Below are 7885 nucleotides of genomic sequence, written 5' to 3'. Positions count from 1 at the left end.
CCAGCTACGGAATGCTGGGGTCAGGGCCCCACACCTATGTCAGATGACACTCAGGCTTTGGATTTTCAGCTCTTCTGAGACACCAGGAGTGTTCTGGCATTCCACTTCAGCTATCACAGCATCGGGGGATTTTGTTTGCTGTGAAGGGTTTCAGTCCTGAGATGCACCAATGCACTGAACACTGAAAAGAATTTGCTCTATTACAACTGGGAAAATTGTTCTGTCTGAATTGTTTGGCCTGATGAAGGAGGAGAGAGAATATAAATTACCATAGCCATTTTCTGAGCTCCTCCTCCACTGCAAGACCACTAGGAGCACTTGCTCAGTGTCCCACAGCACAATTTCTTTTGAGCTGTGGCTCAGTTTGTGCACAGGTAAGAATTCCTCAGGGTGCCCACACACCAAAAGAGCTTGTTGACCCCAAACAAAATGTGGGTGTGACTTGAGGACAGTGTCAGGAGTGACATGCAGGCTCAGCCCCAGCACCATCACCTTGAGATCTGAGGTGTGTTTCCACACAGATGCATTTCCTCACAGCATTTGTTTCTTAAAAGATGTCGCTGGAGGTGACACCCTGTGGAGTCACACATGGGCAGAAGAGAGGGAAGACAACTTAATAATTCCATGCCATTATTTGCCTTTCCCTGATTAACACTAATTATGCTGAAATTAGTTAGGACAAAATGGAAAGTCCAAGCCTTGTGCATTTTCTCACCCCTGTGGTCCACAACCCACATCTTTAATCCATCTGTAACTGAGTCCCATATTTGAAGAGGTGCAAAACACCACCCTGTTTGATCATCAAGTCACAGACTGACTTCCCAGGTGTCTCTCCCTCAGTTATATAGAAGAACAGATGGAAATCTGGTAGAGATTTTTCAAGCCATGGTGCTCCTTCTCCTCATAAGCACCCATCTGCTGGGAGCCATTGACTTGGCAGCTCCTGCAAAAAGATGGACACACACACTGAGGGTGGAATCTGTCCCGATCCTTCATTCAGGAGTAACAAAGGTATCTGCAGGTTAGTCATGCCAAGGTTTGAACCTCTGATTTCAGCCCTGCTCTCCAAAGGGCAGGTACAGAAAATCCTGCACCTGACATGCAGTTTGTTGCCTCTTCCTCTTCAGCTCAAATGGCAAAATCACAGGACACAAAGATGATCACTCGGTGCACGACTGGAAAAATCCCATCCCCAAAACCAGCCTATGTGACTGCAATCTCCTCCTCACTTGGAGGAATTAAAAACTATGCACAAACATTCTGTCCAGAATGCCCTAGAGCTCAAAGCCCAACACCACAGCAACCCTGTCAGGGGTTTCTCGTGCTGGCTTTTGTCCACTGTGGTGGCCCAGTGCAACTGAGGAGCTGTGTCAGGTCTTGGTACCAAATTTCCTGCAAGTTAACTTCCTCTTTGTGATCCATGAGTCCTCCTGGCACACAAAGACTGTGGAAAGAAATAATTCTGAAGGGTGAGACAATCTGAGCCCTGACATCTCCAGGAAAGGACAATCTTTGCCAAAAGACCAGAGTCCATCTATTACCTAGCCAACAGCACGCCTGCACTCGCAAACAAAACAAAAACTCACACCAAAAGTGCTTTCCAGAGCTCAAGCCTGGACAGATAATTCTGCAAGAGGAGTTTTGGTGTGAGAAACTCTCCTCCAGCTCGAAGAATTAGAGACTGTTAGAGCCATGCATTATTCAGCTCCGTTCTGTTCTGATGACTTGTTCAGCTCAGCGGCTGTATTGCAAAAGGTAAACAGGTTTCTACCCATAATCTTGTTGTCTCTGAGCAGCAATCCATCTGTCTCTCATTTATAGTATCGTCTAGTGGTGTGTCTTCTTACCCAGGTAACACTCCCTTCAGATACTATTTTAATACCGCTGAAGACAGACGAAACCCCAGATTTGCCTAAGCAAATTTAAAAGAGCTATTTAAAGATAAAGATGCCGCAAAGCTCAAGCTAATACAGCAAAGATTTCTCAGGAGGGTTCCTAAACGGAGAAATTACTGAGAAAGAAAATAATTCACCAGAAAGCTCTGCAAAATAAAATGAATTATAGCAGCTTCTAGTTAGGACAGTATCGTAAGGGATATATGCATATAGAGAAATCTTGGCATTGTAAATTTCATTCCTAAGAGGCTTCCGTCTACTAGTGAAAGATTTAAGTTTGACTCTGGTCTTTGATAAAAATATCTAGTGCTCAATTTAGAAACTTCTTAGGAGCCTGAAGCGTGTGCTGTTTTTCAGCACACCCAGGGCAGAAAAGTCCATAGCTCATGAGACAAAGATGCTGGTAAACAGTTAACAGGGCAATAAAAGCCAGGTTCCATGTTTTGGGAATCTATGTACCATGGGTTGGTTTTGCACAGCTGCAAAATGTGTTATGAAAATGGAGGTTATTTGCACTCTAAATAGATAATTGCCCATGTCATTCAGACAGAGTCCCTTGCACAAAGAAATGGCTATTGTTGAGATGAACCAGTTTTTCGAGTCTGACAAACAGATCAGCTCCTGAGGGTATATGTATTGTCTTGTCAACTAACCCCTTGACAAAGAGGACCTACAGTTACAAAAACATGCTGTTCCCACTGGCCATTTTGGATTAAAAGTGAAAAGGCAGATGCAAAACCTGACTTCAGAAACACGGGGAGACTCCAGAGTCTGGAGAAGCAGGCATGTGAAAGGATATTAAGGAACAGGAAAGATCTTGGGCTGAATAAATAGGTCTGATCAAAGCCCAAATAACACTCAAGAGCAATGCCAGAAGTGAAGCAAGGTTAAGCGTATGCAGATGTTTCACTGTTCAGTCTCAATCTGTACATGACCTCTTGGACTATCTGACTCAGACAGTAAGTGTGTCTAAAAGGCTTTGGGATGCCTACTTGTTACAAGCCTGAAATAGTAAACAGTAAATCAAAACCTCATGCAAAGGCAGGGCCCTGGGAGAGAGCAGGCTTAAGTGGTGTGGGTGCTTCCAGATGTCAGCCCTGGTCCAAAGGCAGCTGTAACTGAGCAAGGAGGTGATTGATTGCCTGTATGAAGAAAGGAGAAGGAAAAAGATAGTGTCTACAAGCTAGTGAAAGTGAGCAAAATTCCACAAAGCAATGCTCCAAGCCAGCTGCATCAAAAGGCAGTGGGACCATTTTGCAACAAGAGGTGGCCCCAGAAGGGCCAGCAATTGAAGCACCGCAGCCTGGCACGACTGGGACACCCTGTCCTCAGCAATCCAGCATTCCCAGCATAGCATCTCCCCAGGAGCAGAGCCACAGCACCCAGGGAAGCCCCCCAAAAAAACCTGCGTGGCCACTCACCCTGTTTTCACCACTATGACTTCCCTCAGAGCTGAGCCCAGGGCTCAGGCAGATCACCGAACATGACAAGTACTAACCCCATTATTTAATGCACTTCTGGAAGACATCAAACTGATGAGGGAACCACAAAAACCTCACCAAAAACAGAGCAATAGAAACCTCTCTGGTGCTTCTTCATCCTGCCCTTCATCTGTCAAATGCAAGTCCTGATGCAGAGGACATCAAATGGTCTCCATCTGTAGAGCACCTTGCAAAATAGAGTTAAATTTCAGTCACAGCCTCTGGCCATTCAGGTAAGGTAAGCATTTCATGTCAAGTGACAAATACATGAAATATCAATTACTATTTCCACAGAAATCTCATGGGGGCAGGTGGGAATACTTCAAAAGGACCATATGCATTCAGTTCTTCGCGTTAATAACTCATTTACTGCAAACTTTCTTCACTTTAAAAAACGTCAAAATGAATTGAAAAAACCTCAAGCATTTAGATGGGTCTTGTTACAGAGGACAGCTTGTGAGATAATACACCGATACAGAAATTGACCAAGACAATAAAAAAGGCAATATCAACTCACGTCAAACTTCAACTGTCACAAAATCCCTCAATTTTTAAAAGATGGGTACCCATCATTCCTTCAAAATAGAAGCCCCTTCAAAAGACCTTGAGTATCTTTTGGCTAAGATGCCCTGATATCTGGAGTCTCTCCTGAAAGTGTTTTCGACCTCTCATTTTTAGGTCTCCTAGACCAGCATTAAGGAGAAGACCTGAAGCATTTTTCTATTTATATCAAAATTCAGGATTATTTTTGCTTATAGAAAACTATTTTTGGAAAGCTTCATGCAACAGTCAGGACAGATCATTACTTGTAAGCATTTACCTGCAGTTTGTTCTAAGCACACACCAAGGACAGACAGCTCTCAATATTTACCAAACAAAGAATTGTCTTGCCATCAGAAGTGGCAGAAACCTGCAGAAAGAAAGTGCAGCTGAGAACACAATCTGTGATGAAACAGGGGTTGGGAAACATGGAGAGGTACATTTTATCTTTCAGGAAAAATCAGGAGGGTAGAATTGGTGCACTGTAGAAATGCTTGTGGAAGGAGCAGATGAGAATCTCCCCAAGAGGGGACTCCACCACTGGGCATCATTAGAGGAAGGTAATTTTCCAAAAAAGCTTTTCCAAAAGCTTCACTCTCCATCAGACATTTCTTAATCAAATCCAAGCCTACAATCATAGGGCAGGACTGCCTGACCAATCTGATGAAAGAGTGTAAACTAAATAACAGTACAACATTCAAGAGGCTGTAAGAATGAGGCTTGAGTTTTTCTAGACTTCAGAAATATGAGAACTAGGGGGGGGGGGGGGGGGAAAACAAAATTCTTTCTTTGAACTGTCTTAATCCAAAACACATTGGTGTTCTATGAAGGCTTCACAAAAAAAAAAAAAAAACAAAACCACCAACACCAAAACTGATGCAGCCTAAGTCAAGCCAAATGCAGCAAGAGAAGTCACTGAGATGGATGTCAAGGTGTACCCATCCAAAAGAAACCTTAGTCTCCAGCACTGCCCATTTAACACCTCTCATCCGGAAAAAAATAAATTATGATGGGATTTTTTTTCATCTTAGAGAGAATTATTATTCCAAACTGCAATGATAAAAAACCTTGCTGTCATTTAATGTAGTAAGAAGCAGGCTTGTACAATTCAGCTGCGATCGGATCCTCTTCTAAGTGCCTGTTGGAGAAAAAAAAAATGCACAGAAGATTGCTGTACAGACAGAAAGACAAGAGAGAAAGTAAAACAACCATGCATGTGTATAAAATACAGCACATATAATTTATATATAAACAGTATTTATGTATCTAGGAGTTACTCAGCATCATTGCTTAAAGAAATTATTTAAAGTATCTAAATGCAAATAGTCTAAACTGAAGAAAGACAAGGTTTTCCTCACATCTAATTCTTAAATAAAGCATTTCAAAACATCATTGAGGTAAAATTTCTTCTCTCACCAAGGCTGTGTATTAAATTCCTCACAGGCAAAGGAATTTTTACAGAAAGCTAATGCTTCCTGTAACATTTATCCTTCATAGTGTGGCTTCTCAAATAATTTCTGGGCTTTTTCTCCTGCACTGTTATAAATCTTTATCTTCATGGTCACACCTTTACGAAACCCATGTCTTCTGCTGACACAAAGGCAGCAGTTACTCCTCAGTCCCACCACACAGGTTAGCTAAACACAAACCCCAAATTAAAACAGCACTGGGCATGGGCATAAAATGCAGAAAGCAAAGAGACATGGACCTGAGAGTGTCTCATGCAGTGCCACACAAACTGACACCACTCCCCATCATGCCAGCTAAACCCAAAACAGCTGCCTTGCAGCCTGGGAGCCACTTCCCTCTCACATTCCACAAAACAGGTATTTGCTCACCTGCAGGGTGAGAGGGGGAGACTGGCAAAAGACAAATACTGGGGGCTGGGACTGTCCAGCCACAGCAGAACACTCCAGCCCAGAGTCACCAGGCACAGACCTGAGGAAAGGTGATGCCTCTGAGTTCCCAGCCAGAAAACAGATATAAACAGCATCACAACATCAACTGCAGTAATTGGGACATGGTTGTTGTGCAAAATGAGGGCAGCTGGCATGCTGAGGTGTCAGACAGGGCTGCAGCAGAGCAGCAACCAAGAGCAGAGTGTAAAATACAGCAAGAAACTCACGTGCAGCTTCATCTCGTGCTCTCTCTGGCTGCTCTTTGGAGTTGAGTATAATTTTTTAAACCTTTTTAGCAGACAGAACTAGCAACTCTGGTCAGGCCTGTGACATCTGATGGGACCCCACCACTCCAAGAAGACATAGCTGCCCCAGTGCCTGCACGCCTCAGCCAGCACCACAGAGCAGCCCTGTGGGGCAGCACACCTGCAGTGGGAAGTGGTGCAGGAACCAGGCCACAGAGGCATTTCTTTTGTCATCTGAATGGAAGAGCACTGCAGAAACCAGCTCTGCATGTTTTCAGAGGGTGGGGGGAAAGTACAATAGCAGTCAAGCAGAGAACCATTTGTGTTTTAAAGCTGACCTTGCTATTTCCCCCCATTTTTCTCATGCATTCAGCTCTAGCATCAGTAGAGCGACCTTTTTAGTGTCCCCTCCTCCATTAGGTCACCTTTGTGTACATCCTAGTACCAGTTCCATTAACTAGAGGCTTCATATCTTGGACATCCTCCCTTCCTGAACCCAGGTAATGGATTTTGAAGCCTAAACACACTGTGCCATCACCATGGAAGGTTTCCAGAGGCAAGACAAGGGGCACTCTGTGGTAAAGGGGCTACACACAAGACAGAGTAGCAACAGGATCTGTCACTCACTAAAGATACAACAGAACACTAAAGCTACAAGTTTGAATTTAAAGGTTCTGTGCTTCAAACATGTTGGTCTAAATGCTAGCACAAGCACATTTTTTTAAAATACGGTTTAGACAAAATACTTGTTCCCAAATATACAATGCCCTGGAGAGAAGGGCCAACAGGGACCCCAAGCAGCTCTGGCAGGACCAGCAGGCACCACTGCACCAGCAGGGCCACTGGGGAAGGCTCAGCAGGTCCCCCTTGGGCCACTGAGCCTGGTGAGAGAGATACCAACAAAGTGACAGGGACATGGGGATGACACTAAAGACAGTGGGGCTGAAGCAGCAATTCTGCAGTGACCACAAAGGAAGTCACTGTGCAGATTCTAGGGTTCCGTTGCTCACTTCTGCAGGCAGTGCTTATTTTCGAAGCTTGTTTATTTCTTGGTTTTGAAAGAGATTTGATATAAAAATCTTCTTCCCCGCTTCTATCTCAGATACCTGTGCCATTCTGTTCCCACACAGAGTTTGGAATGAGGGGAGGAGGACAGGCTGAAGAAGTGGGGAGAGCACAGCAAGGTGAGTGACTGTCCTGTGGGTGTGACTGACAACCAAGGTAAACATATGGGATATTCTGGGCTCTCATATATAGCTAGAATGTTCATGTACAGCATACACAGCTACCGTTATCCTTTCAGCAGCACAAGCAAAAAAAAAAAAAAACCACAAGTGATTTTGACACAAGGTCCAATACCAGAACAGTGTCTCAGATCATCAGGGGAAAAGTTATAATTTCTGTTCCATAATAATTTCAAAATTCTTTCCAATTAATGTCCATTATCAGTAAAGGGAAATATAAAACAAAAAAGCAAACTCAACAAAACCCAAATTGTTCCTCCGTTACACTCATGCTGTGCCACAGAAGTCTTGATTCAGAGCAGAATTAGCCCCTCTCTGTCTAATAGCTGTTGTGAAAGTGGAATCATTGCACCCTACATGGAACTGGAATTGATGACAAACCTCGCAGTCACTTGTATTGCTTATTTTTCCTGCTGTAGGAGATTTCTGAACAGCCTCACTACAGTGCAGGTTAGAAGGTGACTCACTGGGCCAATGGCCAAGGAAGGAAATATTGCTTCTCAACAGGTTGCATTCCTAAAATTCACCAATTTCAAGCAGTTTCCCCCTCGTATTTTAAAAATTTGGCTTCTGCTCCAAGGA

General features: G+C 43.8%; 1 long non-coding RNA gene across 1 annotated transcript; it reads right to left on the bottom strand.

Moving 5' to 3' along the window:
• Nucleotides 1-1934: 1934 nt before the first annotated feature.
• On the bottom strand, nt 1935-6137 carry LOC119695796. Its single transcript, XR_005255390.1, has 5 exons — nt 5755-6137; nt 4984-5054; nt 4197-4286; nt 3476-3563; nt 1935-3037 (listed from the first exon to the last, which is right to left on the bottom strand). It is a non-coding gene; the product is annotated as an uncharacterized LOC119695796 (long non-coding RNA).
• Between the last annotated feature and the right edge of the window lie 1748 nt (nt 6138-7885).

Source organism: Motacilla alba, chromosome Z (assembly GCF_015832195.1).
Source record: "Motacilla alba alba isolate MOTALB_02 chromosome Z, Motacilla_alba_V1.0_pri, whole genome shotgun sequence".
Lineage (NCBI taxonomy): Eukaryota > Metazoa > Chordata > Aves > Passeriformes > Motacillidae > Motacilla > Motacilla alba.
The sequence above is the reverse complement of the archived record's forward strand: the minus strand, read 5'-3'. Positions and strand labels throughout refer to the sequence as shown.